At 38.6% G+C, this 20,706-nt stretch overlaps 1 protein-coding gene across 22 annotated transcripts in view; it reads right to left on the minus strand.

Annotated features, from left to right (window-relative positions):
• TDRD15 (tudor domain containing 15) overlaps nucleotides 1-20,706 on the minus strand; it is an 80,836-nt gene that overhangs the window by 26,926 nt on the left and 33,204 nt on the right. The window lies entirely within an intron of this gene.

Raw genomic sequence — 20,706 nt, forward strand, 5'->3', positions numbered from 1 at the left:
AAACAAATAATAAGTACTAATTAGCTTCTGGGCAGACAGTTGTTATGATTAAGTGAAATTAGCCTTCTATAAATTTGAAATTAGTCTTTTTACAGGTTCAGTATGTAAACATAAACCTTAAAATCCTTATATGCCTGGGGTTCCTGGTTAAGTGTCAGACTCTTGATTTCAGCTCAGGTCATGATCTCAGGGTCCTGAGACAGAGCTTGAGTTAGGCTTCATATTAGTATGGAACCTACTTAAGTTTCTCCCTCTCTCCCTCTACCCCTATGCTGCTCGTGTGCTATTTCTTTTTTAAAAAATTATGTGCCTGTTTTTCAAACTAAACATATTGGTTTAAAAATTACATTTTTATTCTGTTCAATATACCTAACTTCACTGCCTTCTACTTTCAAAAAATTTGACTGAAATAACCACACTTGGAAAAATAGGAGAACAATTTTCTAGAAACTTCCAAGTTTCTCCTAGATATTAGACAGATGTAGTACAAGAAGGAAGCTAAGTAAAGGCAACTGGAGACTTCTTTCTACTGCTGTGAGAACACTAACAGACTTCTTCTAAAAACCTATAACTCAAAGAGGTGAATCCTAGAAGCAAGGGCAGATGGTGAACCCACCAGGGACACAAAGTTTATACTCCCCACTCTCAATTAGTAACATTTGGACCCTATCAGTATCACTATACAACTTCTGGATTCTTCTTTGAGGGGGCAATTAGGCTAACTCCTGAACACCATTAAGGAAAACCAGGCATGGAAAGACCCTAAAGCAACTTAGGTGCATCTGGGTTTTGTCACTGGTATGGCTGACCACAAAAAGTATGGAGGGAAAAGAAATCTTCAGCAGAGGCAAAGCTCTCTACTCTAACTATGGCTCCAGCTAATTTTCTCTGAACTGTTGGGACTCTAAAAGTAAAACCAATATTCAAGTATAAAATATTCCCCAAATTCAGGCTAGAACCAACATCTATTGTTACAGGACACATCTCAGCTCCTACTTGACCTGGAGTTAATGCTTTACAACTATCAATTTCTTTTTATGATGAGAAAAATACTGGACCTTAAAAAAGAAAATCACTTAAAAAGCGAAGGAAATGCTCCTCTAAGGAATAAATATGAGACAGCAAATAATTGTTTTTCAAGAGTCTGATTTCTGTTTTCAAAAGGTCAAAAGAACACATTTTTATATGAGTAAGTGGTCAAGATGCAGCAACCGAATTAGAAAAATACACATAAGGAATTTAAAACTGCCATGGGGAAAGTCAACACAAAATAAAGGTAAACAGAATAGAAAAAAAATTGAGAGAATACCCCAAAATTCAGAAGATAAAAAGAAATATAGAAGACAGGAATATAAAATCTTATCAAAGTATAAATGTTCTCTCAGAGATCAACAGATGTTTTTTCTGAGACTTAAAAGCCTAATTCCAAAAGCTGAAACTGGCCACTGGAAAGCTAGAGAAAGGGTTAAGATTTAGGGACATCTGGGTACCAACTATGGGTTTTTATTTCCTTCTACATAATTAATTAGGTGGTAATCACTATGGTCTGAACTACAGACTACAGCTATGCTCATTTGACCCTGGAGTCTAAAAAATTAAAATATCAAGTCAATGGACTAAATTCACTAAAAACTTTCATTAGAATAAATCATAACACTTCAAGACAAGAAAGGCCTTAAGCGACTGTTATTTAAAATCACAGGCCTGTACTAAACTTCCAGACCTGAGTCAGTTTATAGATCTATATCATTCCTTATACAGAGGGAAGACCAGGTACTCAAGAAAGGATCCTGTACTAGAACACAAGAAAATTCTTCCTGGCATTCACCCAAAAGGTCATGTGACCATTCATCTAATAGGAAAAAGAAAAACAAAACACTTAAGTCTTTTAGGAACTACACTTCTCTTTAGGTATAAAAAGCAAATGTAGGACTTTTTCATTAAATGAAGGAATATATACAATATGAGCCAAAAGAAAACCTAAACACACAAAGAAGTTAAATGGCATACTCAAACTACCAGAAGCCTATTCCTCCACACTACTTAACCTTCCTTCAAACAATATAAATGGCTTCATGTGGAGTTTCACAGGAGGAGGGAGAAAAAAGCCCGAGCCTAGTTTGCATATGCTCTCATCTAATGCCAGTAACATCTAGAAATTGCTGAAGCACTGGAGTGGCCTTGCCTGAGAATCAAAATGAAATAGTCACAATTGTAGAACTAAGAGTACATTTACTGTGCTTGAAGAAATTACTAGCATTAATAATCTATTCCTATTAATGGGCAATAGCTAATTCCACAGGATGATTAGTAATTCAATGGAGAAAGACTGAAGGACTTACAAGTAAGTCTGAAGAAGAGAAATGTGGATGAGCCCCTAAGAATTGACACATAAGTTTGTAGGTCCAAAGGCCCCTACTATGGAAAAGAGGTTTTGTTTTGTTTTTTGAGAGGGAGGATGCAGAGAGAGAGGAAGACAGAATTTCCACATTGAGCATGGAGCCCATCACAGGACTCAGTCTCACAACCCTAAGATCATGACCTGAGCTGAAATCAAGAGCTGATGCCCAACCGACTGAGCCACGCAAGTGTCCTGGAAAAGATTCTTGACTGAGGAGACAATCTATTCTGTAGGTGTCAGCCTCCTTCACCTACCTCTTCAATGCTGGTTTAATAGGATCATGAAGAAAGTTCCCAATGCCATGGATAAAGCTCTACCCTTGTGTTTTTGAAGCTCAAAATATAACAATTCAGAGAATTAGGAGGAAAAAAAAAAACAGGGAATTTAAGACCAAACATGTTCAACTAATCTTTGACAAAGCAGGAAAGAATATCTAATGGAATAAAGACAGCCTCTTCAACAAACGGTGTTGGGAAAACTGGACAGCAACACATGAGAGAATTAAGCTGGACCACTTTCGTACACTATACGTGAAAATAAAAGACCTAAACATGAGACAGGAAACCCTCAAAATCCTAGAGGAAGACACCTCGGCCACAGCAACTTCTTACTAGACACATCGGTGAAGGCAAGGGAAACAAAAGCAAAAATGAACTATTGGGACTTCATCAGGATAAATAGCTTCTGTACAATGAAGGAAGTAATCAAAAATTTGCAGATGTCATGGTAAAGTGTTAGTATCCATGACCTATAAAGAACTTATCAAATAACACCCCCCAAAAACAGGTAATACAGTTAAGAAACAGACAAAAAGACATGAATAGACAATTTCCCAAAGACCTACAGATGGCTAGCAGACACATGAAAAAAGCCTCAACATCATTCATTGGGGAAATACAAATCAAAACCACAATGAAATACCACCTCAAACCCATCAGAATGGCTAAAATTAACAAGGCAGGAGACAACAAATGTTGGCGAGGATCCTGAGAAAAGGGAACCCTCTTACACTGTAGTGGGAAAGCAAACTGGTGCAGCCACTGTGGAAAACAGTATGGAGGTTCCTCAAAAAGTTAAAAATAGGGCAACCCGGTGGCTCAGCAGTTTAGCGCCACCTTCAGCCCAGGGTGTGATCCTGGAGACGCTGGACTGGATCCAGTCCCACGTCGGGTTCCATGCATGGAGCCTGCTTCTCCCTCTGCCTGTGTGTCTGCCTCTCTCTCTCTCTCCCTGTGTCTCTAGTGAATAAATAAACAAAATATTTATTTTAAAAAAAGTTAAAAATAGAACCACCCTGAGATCCAACAATTGCACTACTAGATATTTACCCAAAGGATACAAAAATACACATGCACCCCAGTGTTCATAGTAGCATTATCAGCAATAACCAAAGTCTGGAAAGACCCAAATGTCCATTGATGAAAGGAAAAAGAAGTTATGCAGATATATAAATATAGAGAGATAGATTTAGATAGATAAATATATTTAGGTATAGATAGAAATATTTAGATATATCCACACACAATGGACTATTACTCAACCACCAAAAAGAATGGAATCTTGCATTTGCAAGACAGACCTAGAGGATATAATGCTAAGTGCTAGAAGTCAGAGAAAGACAGATACTATATGATCTCACTTATATGTGGAATTTCAGAAATAAAACAGATGAATATGGGGGAAGGAAAGGAAAAAGGAGATAAAATAGAGAGGGAGGGATCCCTGGGTGGCTCAGTGGTTTGGCGCCTGCCTTTGGCCCAGAACGTGATCCTGGAGTCCCGGGATCGAGTCCCACATCGGGCTCCCTGCTTGGAGCCTGCTTCTCCCTCTGCCTGTGTCTCTGCCTCTCTCTCTGTGTCTCTCATGAATAAATAAATAAAATCTTATAAAATCAAATAAAATAAAATAGAATAAAACAGAGAGGGAGACAAATCATAAGAGAACCTTAACTACAGAGAACAAACTGAGGGTTACTATAGGGGAGGTGGGAGGGTGAGAGAATGGGTTAAATGGATGATGGGCATTAAGGAGGCCACTTGTTGTGGGGAGCACTGGGTGTTGTATGTAAGTGAAGAATCACTAAATTATACTCCTAAAACCAAATATCATGCTATATGTTAACTAGAATAAAAAAATAAAACCAAACATGTTTTTAAGCAGTGGTTTTTTATACAATGGACATTTAAAGACCTAATTTAAACCAAGATGTTCTAGATCCAATAACCTTTACACAATATTCTATTCTTCAGACTATTACCATATTCATGAAAGTACTTTGCATACACAAGATTTAGATGTCAGGAAAGGATTTTTACTGAAAATTCAATTGTGTGAGATCTGGGGAACTGTTTCTTAGAATCAGATTCTAAATTTGTAAAATGAGAGGGCTGAATTAGACTTTTTCAAACTTTTTTTTTTGGCAACAATAGCAGCAAAAATCCTTAACCTAATGGAAGATGCAGAAAATAGAAAACCTAAAACTCCTATAAATTGGATTCATAAATGGGATTTCTAGTCATTTCATAAGTTGATACAATTTACTTATTAAAAAGCCAGAAAATGATAACAAAACTAGTTTGATTAATACAACCTTCATCATACAGTTTTCCTTATCATTGTATTGGATAGAACAGCAGTAAATCAGGTTCAGACATATGTAATAAGTCTACAATTATATATGATCAGATACAGATTCAAATATAGATAAAACCACAACTTAATAATCAATAAATTAATCTGATGACACAAACTAGTGCTTGATCTTTACTTTTAAATTTATGCTATTTGAGGGTTGTCTCAGTGGCTGAGCATCTGCCTTCGGCTCAGGGCATGATCCCTGGGATCCTGGAATTGAGTCCTGTGTCAGGGTCCCTGTGGGGATCCTGCTTCTCCCTCTGCCTATGTTTCTGCCTCTGTGTCTCTCATGAACAACTAAAATATTTTTAAAGAAATAAATTTATATTATTTGGATGTTTTCTTTCGGAAAAAAAAAAAGACTTTAAAATTAAATTCAAGTCAAAAATCAAACTCATGAATTAAATTTAAATAAAAATTCACAGCATCACAGTTCCCCTATGGTTTGTGGAAAATACAACCTATAAATGCCTTAAGAATAGATATGGAGAGCCCTTCCCACACTAAAATTCCCTGATTCTATAGAATACATATTACAGATGTCCTCTCAATGTTTGCCAACTACCTACAAATTCACATCTAATAAGTCTAGACCAGTGAGATCCAACAGAAACAGCTGATCCATATATGTAACTTTAAAGTTTTAAAGTCTCTAAAGGAAATGTAAATGTCTTTCCTTCTATTTAGAGCTCCTTATAACACTATTATTTTTAAGGAGGTTGTCAGTACATTAGTGTAACTGATCTTCACAATAAGACTGTCACTTTTCAGGCCAAGAGTGTGAAGATAAGAAATTCAGGAGCTTGAATTTAGATTCTGATTCACTCCAGTTCTCTATATACATTACTCCCACTGTTTCACACTGCTCCTTCAACTAAGTCACATCATTATGGACAAGCACTAAAAATGGAAGACACAAATCCAAAAACAGATATACAAACAAAATTGGGGAAAGCACCTTATGGAATAGAATCTGTTTACTAATTCTCTTTTTCAAAACTTAACATAGTTCTGATAAAGCTCTGATTAGCAGTACTCTGGCAAGGTTACCATGTTCCAAAAGACTGAATCAAATTAAGCATCTATGCCCTGGTTTTCCTTCTTTTTTCTCTATTCAGATTGATTTCTAGGTCTTTTAGGACACTGATGCAGTAGAAATAAGACAGTATTTTTTTAATCTGCATATTTCAAACACAGCTTCATTTTAACATCCCTCACCCAAGGGCTTTTGTGTCCCATAGGAAACATATGACGAGGTCTACAGATAGATTTTCTTGTCATAACTGGGCTGGGGTGGGGGCAGGAATAGCTACTGACATGTAGCAGGTAGAGACCAGAGATGCTGCTAAATATCAGGGTATAACCCATCTCCCCACCCACCCACAAAAAACTTTTGTTCTTTTGTCCAGTCCAAATTGTCAATAGTGTGAAGGCTAAGAAACATTGCTTTACTGAAAGCAAATACCAGGGAGGTTAAGAGAACAATTTTTTTTTTAACTAAATAAGAGAAAATAGACTTTTTTTTTTTTTTTTTTGCTAAAGAAGGCTTTCAAGAGACAAAACCTAAAGGCTACAAAAACAAGTTAATGCATAAAGTCGTAGGGAAAAGAAATGAAGCTAGGACAAAATTAAAATCCATATAATCTACCACATGCAAGATTTGCTCAGGTCAAGCATCTTCAATCATACTTGACTCCACTTTTTTGTATCCTACACACAATCCACCAGGAGCGCCTACAGGGTTTATCCTCAGAGCACATAATTCTGATGGCTTCTTCCATCTCTGCTGATACATCCCTGGCCCAAACTACCATCTTATCATCTGTAATACCAGATTCCTAACTTATCTTCCTGCTTCTGTCCTTAATCTCACTAACCCACCACTACCCTTAGTCCTATAATCATAATGACCTTTTTTAAAATCTAAGACATAACATGCACTTCTATGCTTGAACACATGAGTAGCTCCTATTTACACACAGTGTGAAACCTAAAGCTGTCACAATGGCTTAGGGAGTCCTACAAGATCTAACCACTACCACTAGGACCTCACTGCCGCTGCCCCAACACATACATGTTTTTCTGTTATCTTATTCCTACTACACTCATTATGCTGTAGCTACAGTACCTTTCCGTTTCTCAAACTTCCTGCATCTGGGTTTTGGGCTTATTTACCTCCAAGCACAGCTTGCTTCTTTACCACCTTCAAGTTTTTGTCAGATGTTTCCTTTCAGGTGAAGCATTCCCTGACCACTCAATTTAAACCACAACCTTCACCTAAGTTAGTCGTCTCTGGACCCCTCCCTAACCTAACACCAAAAAAAAAAAAAAAAAAGTTATCTTAAACCAGTGGTTCTCAAATATTTGGTCTCAGGACCCTTATACTCCTATAAATTAATGAGGTACTTATTATGGACTGAGTCTTTGTGGCCTCCCCCACAAAGTCATACATTGAAACTATCTCCCAGTGTGGTGGTATTAGAAGGAAGGGTCTTTGGGAGTTAATTAGGATTAGAGGAGGGCATGAAGATGAAACCCTCAGGATTGTGATTAGTACACCGATTGGAGTCACAAAAGAACTTCTCTCTGCTCTCTGCCATACAGGGATACCTTGAGAACACAGTCATCTAAAATCTGTAAACCAGCAAGTAAGCTCTCACCAGATCTGCAAACACCTTGATCTCGGACTTCCAACCATGCAGGATCATGAGAAATTTCTGTTGTTTACAGTCCAACTAGTATAAGGCATTTTGTCAGAGCAGCCCAAGCTAAGACAAACACCAAAGGGTGTTTATATAGCTTCTTTCAATGTTTACTATATTAGAAAAACATTTCTTAAATACTCATTTCCTCACACCAGTCAAAATGGCTAGAACTAACAAGGCAGCAAAGGGCAGGTGTCGGCGAGGATCTGGAGAAAGGAGAACCCTCATACACTGTTGGTAGGAATGCAAACTGGTGCAACAACTCTGGAAGACAGTATGGAGGTTCCTCAAGAAGTTGAAAATAGAGCTACCCTAGGACCCAGCAATTGCACTACTGGATTTTTACCCCAACGGTACAAATGTAGTGATCTGAAGGGGCACCTGCATCCCAATGTTTACAGCAATATCCACAACAGCCAAACTTTAGAAAGAGCCCAGATGTCGATCAACAGAGGAATGTATAAAGGTATGGCGTGTGTATATACACACACACACAGGACTACTACTCAGCCATCAAAAAAAAATGAAAGCTTGCCATTTGCAATGACATGGATGGAACTAGAGGACATTATCCTTAGTGAAATAAGTCAATCAGTGAAAGAACTATTATATGATCTCACTCGTGGAATTTAAGAAACAAAACAGAGAAGCATAGGGAAAGAGAGGAAAGATGATAAAATCTGAGAGGGAGACAAACCATAAGAGACTCCTAATCATAAGAAACAAACTGAGGGTGGCCAAGGGATGGGGGTGGAGGGTAGGGTAATTGGGTGATGGACATTAAGGAGGGCATATGATGTCATGAGTACTGGGTGTTTTATAAGACTGATGAATCACCGACCTCTACCTCTGAAACCAATAATACATTATGTTAATAGAAATTAAATTTTAAAAAATAAAGAGGCAGAAGACATGAGGAAAAAGATTCATTTCAAAATCATAATAAAGGGATCCCTGGGTGGCTCAGCGGTTTACCGCCTGCCTTCGTCCCAGGCCATGATCCTGGAGTCCCAGGATCGAGTCTGCATCGGGTTCCCTGCATGGAGCCTGCTTCTCCCTCTGCCTGTGTCTCTGCTTCTCTCTCTCAGTCTCTGTCTCTCATGAATAAATAAATAAATAAATAAATAAATAAATAAATCTTTAAAAAACAAAAAAAAATCATAATAAACCCATCAAATAGGTTTTCATGAAAGATATTTTTCAAAACCAAGAACAGAAGAGGGACATGGTTTTTACAATTTTTGCAAATCTCAATGTCTGCTTGATAGAAAATAGCTGGATTCTCTGAGCTGTCTCAACATTGTGTTTCAATAGACTATTTTGGGTAAAGTAGGTGAATAAAATCTGGCCACACACAGATATGTAATTAGAGAAGAGAGTAGTATTTTAGTAGCTTTAGTAGCTTTTTCACAGAACTGAAGACACTCTTCTCTGATAGTCACAAAAACTCAACAAGGGATAGTTTCTTGGACATTATTTACAACATGGAAACATTAAACCCTATAAATGAACTTTTTGTACTCTTAAGATCTCTTGGGATTTGAATGGAGTTTTAAAATATGAATGATTTGCTTGACAATACTAGTTCAGAATTATGCAGAGCTTCCATATACTGACATATTGCATTACCCAATATCTCAAAAATCAAATATCACAACCAACCTCATCAGACAACACAAGTATTGAGAAGCTCTAAAGCTTGAAGGGACAGGCACAAGTTTTCCAACTTTATAATTTTGGCTTTAAAGCGTGAATTTAAATCATAAATAAATACAGTCTGTTTTCCTTCAAGTATCAAGCTTCCTTCACTCACTTGAGTAAAGGTCTACAAAATACTCAATCTGAATAACCATAGTTTCTCTCCTGAGGTGGAACCTCATAACGGTTGTGTAACTGATCAGCAATAAAAAGGTACAAAGTATTGATAACCACCACATCATAGATGAATCTCCAAATTACTCTGGTCTACTTCTCCCTCTCCTCTCTCTCTCTGCCCTTTTCCCTACCCGCCTTGCTTGTGGTCTCGAATGTTCTCTCAAATAAATCAAATCTTCATTAATGTGAGCATTCAGTAATAGTTGCTTCAGAACTTGTATTTCATACAGATTTGAAATATTACCAGTAAACTTAATTTTTGTTAAAAAATTATTCTGAAGGAAAGCAAACTAAGAATGTATACTGCAGGGATCCCTGGGTGGCGCAGCGGTTTGGTGCCTGCCATTGGCCCAGGGCGCGATCCTGGAGACCCGGGATCGAATCCCACGTCGGGCTCCCGGTGCATGGAGCCTGCTTTTCCCTCTGCCTGTGTCTCTGCCTCTGTGTGTGTGTGTGTGTGTGACTATCATAAATAAATAAATTAAAAATTAAAAAAAAAATAATGTATACTGCATTCCATTCATATGAAATTCTAGAAAATGCAAACTAATCTATAATGAGGGAAAGCAGACCAGAGTTGCCTGGGGAAGAGCCAGAACAAACTTTTTTGGGTGTGATGGGTAGGTTTATTATCCTAATTATAATGGTTCCATGAGTGTGTACAGGCTTCAATGTCATCAAATTGTACACCTCATGTGCAGTTTGTTGTACCTGAATTGTATTTCAGTAAGCCTATAAAACACACCACCCAACCTAAATGGTTATTTAGGTGGAAGAGATTACAGAACACTTTGATTCTTTCAATTGCTACCGAAAAGAAGAAAAGAAAAAAAGAAAAGAAAAAAGAGAGAAAAGGAAAAGAAAAGAAACAATAGATCTACCATCACTGACCGATGCAGGTCTTAGGAATCCTGTAGAGTTAGGGGGTTGGAGGGTGGGTCAGAGTAATAGGGGGACAACACTAACAATATCCTACACTTGTACATGAATACATGCTCGGTAGGCACACAGATGAAGGTATGAAGGGTAAAGGAGGAGACAGCCAAGGAAGGGCAGAAGCGGGATTAACCTGACCTTCCGTTTAGCTGACACTCTACAGAAGGTTTGTATTTCTTCTTCAAAATCCCAGAAGGTTGCTTCCACAGTTTGGCTATTGTGGACATTGCTGCTAGAACCATCGGGGTGCAGGTGTCCCAGCGTTTCACTGCATCTGTATCTTTGGGGTAAATCCCCAACAGTGCAATTGCTGGGTCGTAGGGCAGGTCTATTTTTAACTCTTTGGGGAACTTCCACACTGTGGAAGGAGCTTCGGTGTCCATTGAAAGGTGAATGGAGGGGATCCCGGGGTGGCTCAGCGCTTTAGCGCCTGCCTTTGGCCCAGGGCACGATCCTGGAGTCCCAGGATCGAGTCCCACATCAGGCTCCCGGCCTGGAGCCTGCCTCGCCCTCTCTCTCTCATAAATAAATCTTTAAAAAAAAAAAATGGATAAAGAAGATGTGGTCTATGTATACACTGGAATATTCCTCAGCCATTAGAAACGACAAATACCCACCATTTGCTTCGACCTGGATGGAACTGGAGGGTATTATACTGAGTGAAGTAAGTCAATCGGAGAAGGACAAACAGTGTATGGTCTCATTCATTTGGGAAATATAAAAAATAGTGAAAGGGAATAAAGGGAAAGGAGAAAAAATGAGTGGGAAATATCAGGGAGGGAGACAGAACATGAGAGACCCCTAACTCTGGGAAACGAACTAGAGGGGGTGGAAGGGGAGGAGGGCGGGGGGTGGGGGTGACTGGGTGACGGGCACTGAGGGGGGCACTTGACGGGATGAGCACTGGGTGTTATTCTGTATGTTGGCAAATTGAACACCAGTAAAAAATAAATTTATATTAAAAAATCCCTGAATGTCAAAAGTTACTTCCGAATATGTATTAAAGCAGGACACCAATGACATGACTCAGCCAAAAAAATAAATAAATAAATAAATAAATAAATAAATAAATAAATAAATAAATAATACGCTTCTTCAGAAGAGCCCTTGCAGCCTGTGTCCTTCCATCACCCCGCGGAAAGGCGCCTGGCCAGAGTCTGGGCCATCAGGGAAGCGACCCTGGGGGCTGCCTCCCTGCAAACGGCATCTGTGGGCCGGCGGGGCGGGGCGGGGCGGGGCGGGGCGGGGCGGGGCGGGGCCGCAGGGGCTCCGCGGCTGACACCGTTGGCGGGCAGGTGGGCCCACTCGCCTGGGCGCCCCCCTCTGGGACCAAGGCCACAAGGGGTCAAGGAACAAAGCTGGCGGGGGGGGGGGGGGGCACCCAAAACAATACAGCCTAGCGCAGGCTAACTGCCATACAGACCTACAGAGAAGCACTGGCCAGGCCGTTCTTCCCAAAGCTTCTAGAAGAGCGCCAGGGCCCAAGATGGCAGCAAACCTAGACTCGGTCACCCCCAGCCCACCCCACCCCCCCTTTTCTGGCCCAGGGTGCATGCGCAGAGCGCGGAGGCTGCGAGGGGCGGGAGGCGCGCGCGGCTCCTGCAGCCCCAGGGCGAGGGCGAGGGCGAGGGCGAGGGCGGAGGGTGCGAGGGGCCCAGGGAGTGCGATGCCCAACCTGAGCTCCAGATTCCACGCGGGCAATCTCACAGCTGTGTCCACCCGAGATGGGCTCAAGCCTGCATTTGACCTGGATTAGAGCCTTGGGGGGGGCGGGGGGAGGTCCTCTGTGTGATGGTTTGTCATAGGGGTATGGCACGTTGGGGTGGGGTCACCCGACTTCTCTGGTTGTGCAAGGATCGCAGAGCACGCGGGCAGACACACCACGTGGCTTTCCCACGGTGGAAACCCAGGAGCCCTGAATGAATTTACAGATTAGAGAAAGCAATGGCCAGTTACTGAGCACCTGTTCATAACACACTTATGTATATTATTGCATTTAATTACATTTCTCTGTTTTGGAGAGACTTGAATTGGATCTCTGGTTAGATACTAGTAATTTATTATGTGACTTTCCTAATCTCAATAAATCTATTGGGGTTATGCAGGGGAAAGTCCTTGCTTGTAGTAAATAAACACCAAAGTATTGGGGGTGATTGGGTATGATGTCAGTAATATACTTTCAAATTATTGGAGGTGGCATGTTCTTTCTACTACTCTTGTACCTTTTCTGCAAATGCGGAATTATCCCAAAAGAAAAAGAAAACCTTAATTTAAAAAATTATGCTAGCTTCATGAAATGAGCTGTGTAACTCTATTTTTCTATATTCTGTAGCAGTTTATATTACACAATAATTAACAGTTCCCTGAAAGAGTAGAAACTGATCTATAAAGTCATCTAGACACAGGTATTCGGAGGAAGACAAAATCTTTGACTTTGTCATGCAGATCAACTGTTCTATTCCTTGAATTAATTTTGTCAGTTTATTTTTTCTATCAATGTATCCGTTTCCCCTAGGTCTTCTAATTTATTAAAGTATGAACTTAATATTATAAGCATATTGTTTTAAAATATATGTCTTTCATTTTTCCAGAGATGACATACATATGGTCAACAGACACACGTGAAAAGATGCTCATCATTACTTATATCAGGGAAATGCAAATCCAAACTACAATGAGATTATCACCTCATATCTGTCAGAATGGCTAAAATTAGCAACACAAGGAACAACAGGTGTTGGCAAGGATGTGGAGAAAAAGAAACCATCTTGCATTGTTGGTGGGAATGCAAACTGGTGCAGCCACTGTGGAAAACAGTATGGAGGTTCTTCTTCAAAAAGTTACAGTACTGAGTATTTTCCCAAAGAATACAAAAACCCTAATTCAAAGGAATACATGCACACCTATGTTTATAGCAGCATTATTTACAATAGCCAAGATATGGAAGCAGCCCAGGTGTCCATCAGTTGATGACTGGACAAAGAAGATACGGATATTACTGAGCCATTTAGAAAAAAAAGATAAAGAAAGAAATCTTGCCATTTGTAATGACATGGATGGAGCTAGAGATTATAGTGCAAGGTGAAAAGTCTTTCAGAAGAGGACAAATACCATATAATTTCACTCATGTGGAATTTAGAAAAACAAAGCAAACAAAGGTGGGGGGAGAGAGAGTAGAACCAAGAAACAGACCCTTAACTATAGAGAATTGATGGTTACCAGAGGGGAGGTGGGTGGGGGATGTAAATAGTTGATGGGGATGAAGGAGGGCACTTGCTGTGATGAGAACAGGGTGATGTGTGGAAGTGCTGAATCACTATATTGTACACCTGAAACTGATATAACACTGTGTTAACTGGAATTAAAATGAAAACTCTAAAAAAGAGAGAAAAATAATAATAAAGTAAAATCTATGTCTGTGACCATTCCCTCCTTTATTCTGTATTTGTTTATTTATATCTTCTCTTTTTTTTCCTTGACAGATCTTATTAATCTTTGTTGGTTTTACTTGTTCTAATTGTTCTCTGATTCATGTGTCTTTCCTATGTCTGTATCCTTTCCTTTTAAGTTTGTTTGTTCTGTTATTTAGTTTTGAGTTTGTTTGTTATTTACTTTGAGTTTGTTCTGTTATTTACTTTAGCTTCTTGCATTGAAAGTTTACTGTCTTTATTTTTTATTTATTTATTTTTAAGTAGGCTCCACGCCTAACGAGAGACCTGAATTCTTTTTTTTAATAATAAATTTATTTTTTATTGGTGTTCAATTTGCCAACATACAGAATAACACCCAGTGCTCATCCCATCAAGTTCACCAGACAGCAGGACCTGAACTCGGGTCTAGAGTCAGAGGCAGAACAGAGGGAGCTATCCAGGCACCTCCTACTGTCTTTACTTTTAACCTGTCATTTCCTTAAAAATGTACTTAAGCTATAGAATTTTCCTGTAACAATTGCTTTAGTTATATCCCTTAAGTCTTTATGGCATTATTCAATTATCATTCAGTTTTAAATTTTTCTAATTCCTATTGAGATTTATTTTGTAGTCTATGGGTCAAAGATCATTTTTATTAATTTCCACACATGTGAAGTGTTTTGTTATATTTTTTATATTAATTTGTAACTTGTATTAATTGCACTGTAGTCAGAGAATATGGTATGTGTAATACTGAGTATTTAAAATTTCTTGATACCTGCTTCATGACCTAGTGTCTGGTCTTTTTTGAAAACATATACCCATCACAACAAGTTGTTAATTTTTCCAAGTATCAGGTACAGAAAGTGATTTTTGTCAGCTTTTTGTAAATCTGCCAATTTTTGCTTTCTATATTTTGATTATATTTTACAAAGTACACAAAATTCTGATGAATTTACCATTTTATCCATTTGTAATAATCTTCTTCAAGTCCAAAAAGGTTTTGCCTTAAAGTCTATTTTGTGTGGTATTGATCTAGCTATGCCAGCTTTCATTTAGTTGGTATTTGCCTTAGTTTATCTTTTCCTGCCCTTTTTCCTATTAATCTTCTGTGTCTTTTGTAAGTAACATGTCGTTCAGTTTGTTTTTTTTGTTTGTTCAATGTTTATTTATTCAGACATAGAAGCTTCTTTTTACCTTTGGTCTGTTGACATGGATTGTGATTTCTAATATTTTGTGATTCATTCCTACCATTTTATGTGTTAAGTTTTTGATACTTTTTTTAGGTTTCTCTGTTATTGTTTGCTTTGAGAGTGACTGGAAAAGCTTTTTTAACTCCTCCTTCTCTACCCCACCCCCATCTGCCACTTTCTTCTCTACCACTTGGGAAGTTATTCTCTCTGTTACCATCTTTTAGAGATCACCCTACAATCTGTAACGCTTATTTAATTCTGAAGGAATTCTGAAGTTAATCAGTGTGCTTACCCTCCTCTTAGACAATACAGAAACCTGGGAGCATTTTAACTTCAATTATCACCTTCCCCTTTCTAACTTATCTGCTGGGAGGAATTTCTGTGAACATCTGATGGACCATCTGTCGCCTATACTTAAATTACTCCTACTCATCCTTCATTTCTCAGCTATAATGCCACTTCCCCTGAGAAGACTTCCCTAGAGTCTGGGTCAGTAGTCATCAAACTGGAACCCTGCACTTAGAAATACCCAAAGACTTCCCAAAAGGGTGATGGCATAATAGTTTTAAAGGATTCAACTTCCAAACCCTCACATTTCATGTGTAGTCTTTCCTAATCTGATCTGCCTGAGAACCAAGCTACCCACAAGCCTGAAGCATATAGTTAGTCCTCCTTTTCTCCTTCCCTTTCATCACTGCCCTGTCCCTACTTTGTGAAATAAAAGTATGTCTCTATTACCTCTATTTACCATTATACTTAATTTAGCCCTGGAGTATAAATCCCCCTCAAACACCAAACAAATACTCAACGGTTCAAAATAGTAGCAACAGTGAAACTTTTAGCTGTTCCTTTCCCAGTATTATTCAAATTTTTCTGAAAGACAAAGCATTAGAAATGGAGTGTTTTGGTGCATGTCAGGTCAGGTTGTTAATAGACATAATATAGAGTTAAACAAGAGTAGAGTTGCCAGATTTAGTAAGTAAAAATACAGAAACCTAGTTACATTAGAATTTCCGATAAATTTTTTCAATATACGGATTCCCCAGATATACACTGAAAAATTATTAGTCCCTAGGGATCCCTGGGTGGCGCAGCGGTTTGGCGCCTGCCTTTGGCCCAGGGCCCGATCCTGGAGACCCGGGATCGAATCCCACATCGGGCTCTCGGTGCATGGAGCCTGCTTCTCCCTCTGCCTGTGTCTCTGCCTCTCTCTCTCTCTCTGTGACTATCATAAATAAATAAAAAAATTATTAGTCCCTGAAATTCAAATTTAACTGTACATCCTGTGTTTTATCTGACAACCCTAGCTAATATTAAAAACAATTTTCATTTTTTTTCTTTCATCTTTTTGACCTTTTGAAAAATACAGTGTTCCCAAGGGAGGGTTCTATTAGCACAAACCCAAACTAAAAAATGTAAGTAAGAACTTTTAAAGCAGAGATACTTTAACCAGGCTACAAACTCATGGCAAGGGTCTTTTCCTTATTTAGCAATATATCTTATAATTAGAATAATTATCAGAGTGATGCTTATTAATATGTTGATTTGAAATGAAAAGTAAAGTCAGACTTGTTCTGTTGAAAAATGAGTCATATTTGGCTAAACAATTAGGTTACATGTGGGAATTTTCATATGTTGAATTCAGCAAATCTTCAATTCCAGGGTTTTATAGAAACTAATACATTATAAAAGTAAATGTTATCAAATAAATAACAATTATTATTATAAATTAGCTTCATGTTAAAAGTTCATTGATCTTAAGTACACTTAAGATGAATGCACATTATATATGCTATATCTCGATGAAAAAAGAAAAAAGTTTTAAAAAGGAATGTTGAAATTAGCAGTGTATTTTCTAAATATATCTGCTGTCACTTCAAGGTGAAAGAAGAACACATATAATTTGGTAATTTATGATAAGGCCTTTTGCTAAGCTTCCCCAAAATTCAGAAAGTAGATAATTCTGAAGGTTGGGTAGGAAATTTTTTTTTCAAGTCAAGTGGTCTCGAATTTTAGCACTAACAACAAAAAGAAGAAAAAGCAGGAGTTGAAGAATCTAGCCAAGTCCTCAATCAATCATTATAAATATGAGAGCATTAAGAATGCAAGAGCAATAAAGTTTAAGAACCACTAACACCAAGTTAGTTTCTCATAGCAACCTGGACTTTTTCCTTCACTTATCATAATATGTAAATATATATTCATTCACATGACTATTTGATGTCTGCTTATCCTACAACATCATGTCTCATAGAAGCGATACTGAGCACATTGCTTTTACTCAGTGAACCTTGAGTGAAAGATTAAATGGGCAAATGCACGGGCAGCCCGGGTGGCTCAGCGGTTTAAAGCCACCTTCAGCCCAGAGCGTGATCCTGGAGATCCAGGATCAAGTCCCACATCGGGTTCCCTGCATGGTACCTGTTTCTCCCTCGGCCTATGTCTCTGCCTCTCTCGTCTCTGCCTCTCTCTCTCTCTGAGTCTCTCGTGAGTGAGTAAATAAATAAATAAATAAATGGGCAAATGCATCACCATTCAGGTGGTATTTGCAATCTCAGGAGTGGATGAGATTACGAGAGGATGGAACTCTGGAAAACAGAAGTAGATTGCAACTCCTTTTAGGGCCACATGGGTGTCATCTACATTTGCAGCTCTCCCTTCTCCTTTCCTCCTTTGTCCCTAATAGGGATATGGTGTCTTACACTTAGGAACAATACAAAAGTAAAACTGACCCTGCTTTGTCAAACCAATCTAAGATCTGGAGTAGATAACCACTGTTAAGAGTGTTCTTTGCAATGAAACAATTACCCTAGAAGACTGACATTGGACAAATCTCTTGATCTCTTTGAGCTTTATTGTCTTCACCATCCTATGGGAGAAACAGATGTTAAATACATAAAATATAGTGGCTCCCACCTCCCCTTCAAGGAAGCTGCACACGATCCCCCCTGAGAACCAGCCATTTAAACATTAATTTTTTTCTATCATTCATTTTAGCCAATCACCTCTGAATGCATCATACACTCATACCATATGTTATATTTGTGGATAAGAATTTTTTCCTCCAGTTTTAATTTCCTCCAATATCCCAGAGTCAGGTCCATTTTTTCTATGTTTCTGCTACTCACTTTCTATCACTTTAACCCCAAATGAATTAACAGTGATGACTTGTTCTGATAGTTCAGTTAGACTGGGTTTTTTGTGTCGTCTGGTTTTTTGTAGGTGCCACCAGGAGGCAGCACGAACTTAGTGATGATCTCACATCCTGAGTCACTCTGTCACTTCCTAAAGGAAGTGGTCTTTTCTACCTAAGATACAATTAAACCTGACTTTATGTTTGTTTGGTTTTGGTTTTGGGAGGTTGTGGGGGTTGTTTATATTTTATTTAAATTAAATTTGCCAACATACAGTATAACACCCAGTTCTCATCTCATCATGTGCCCTCCTTAAGACCCATCATCCAGTTACCTACCCCATCCCCTCACCCACCTCCTCTTCTGCAGAATTAGGAGTCTCTAATGGTTTATCTTCCTCTCTAATTTTTCACTACTCAGTTTCCTACATCTCCCTTATGGGCCCTTTCACTATTTCTTACATTCTTACATTCCTTACATTTCTTACATTCTTACACGTATATCATATGAGTGGAACCGTATGATAATTGTGTTTCTCTGATTGACTTACTTCACTCAGCATAATACCCTCCAGTTCCATCCACGTTGATGGAAATGGTAGGTATTTGTCCTTTCTGATGGCTGAGTAATATTCCATTGTGAGTGTGTGTGTGTGTGTGTGTGTGTGTTGAAGGACAACCTGACCTTTTTTTTAAATAATACCCAGTGTTATGAGGACATGGGGGAGGCAACACTGCTATATACTTGCATTTGAAGCATTCCTTGACAATTTGACAACTCCATAGTTAAAACCTTTAAATTGTCAATATCCTTTGCTCTGGCATTCTCATTTCCCACAACCTCTCTCCCACCCCCTGTCATTTCATCTAAGGACATTATTGTGTCTGGGAGCAAAGATTTAGCTATAGGGACATTCAGTATAGCATTGCTTAAAATAACATAAACTAGAAACAATGTAAAGATCCATCAATAAGAGATTAAGATCATATAATGAATTACTATATGGCTGTTAAAAATTATATTGCTGAAATGTTTTCCAAGTATATGAGATATATATATATATATATATATATATATATATATATATATATATATTACAAGATGTGGTACATGGGACCATTGTAAATGGTATGTGGAAGGACACTGTTTCCATTTCCCTATATATACTCCCATTTCCCTGAAACCATCCTGGACAGTTAGAAGGCTAAGACTTCCCACACAAGCCCACACTCTTCTTTTCCCTCTCATCCTTAGGAGCTCTTTGTCCTGGTCCTGTTTCAAGGTCCAGGCTTCATCCTGTCATCCTGGCCCCCACATCCTTCTTTTTAATCCAGCCCTTCCTCAGTCTAGCAACCAGCTTCACCCTCCTTGCCTTCAAGTCCCTTTTCATATTTCCTGAACGGCCCAGCTCTGTCCCTTCTCCTAAGCTCCAGGAGGTGGCACTGAAGTAAGCCTTGAAGGATGGGGAGGAGTTGGCTTGGCAGAGACAGAGGACATGTAGGTATGTCAGAACACCATAAACTAGAGCAAAAAAAGAAAAACATAGCATGAAATGCACAGAGAACTAAAATCAGATCAGTGGCACACAAGAGTAAATCGAGAAGCTTGTTCAGAGATCCAGTCAGGGGTAGCAAGGACTTGATTACAGAGAACAGAGCATGATATTCTATAGAGTTTGAACCTCACCCTGAAACTAAGTTTAAGGAGTGATGAAGTCAAACCACAAAGCTTTGTGGAAAATGGATTTGTGGGGAAAGAGGTTTTTGCAGTAACATATATGAGACATGATAAGGGCTTGAGCTAGAGCAGAGGTAGGAAATATAGGGAAGATGGGTCAGATTTGAGATTATGTAGAACATCAAATTAACAGGACCTTGAGACTATAGACTACAGACCTGCTGTGGGTTAGGTAAGGACCAGAGTCATATCTGTCTCACTCACAGCTGGTATCTCCTGCACCTAATACAGTGTATTCCACACAGATACTCAACACATATTTCTTAAAGAAGGAGTAATGTCTGAAGTGAGCTAAGCTGGCATTACTGTATATGTAGCAAACTCATTCCTAAGACACCATTAATTTTATACCACTGATTTCATGGTACCTTTTGGAAGGTGGGTAGGTATCAGAAGAACCAAAATGCAAAATGACTGCAGATCTTACCACTGAGTGGAGTTTATTTCTCCTTCCCTTAAATGTTGGCTGGCCTTTTGATTTGATTCACTTCAGCCAACAGAATTCTTGATACCAGAAGGATCAAAATGAGAAAGAAAAGAATCTCTAATTGAATAATCAGCATAAATTTAAATAATTACTGATGATACATCTGTGAAATAATATGTAATTGAGAATTCCTCAAAATAAAAGTAGAATACTATTTAAGCAAGTTTAATGATAATGTAGAAGTAAAATTGTTG

The sequence above is a fragment of the Vulpes lagopus genome, chromosome 5 (genome assembly GCF_018345385.1).
Source record: "Vulpes lagopus strain Blue_001 chromosome 5, ASM1834538v1, whole genome shotgun sequence".
NCBI lineage: Eukaryota > Metazoa > Chordata > Mammalia > Carnivora > Canidae > Vulpes > Vulpes lagopus.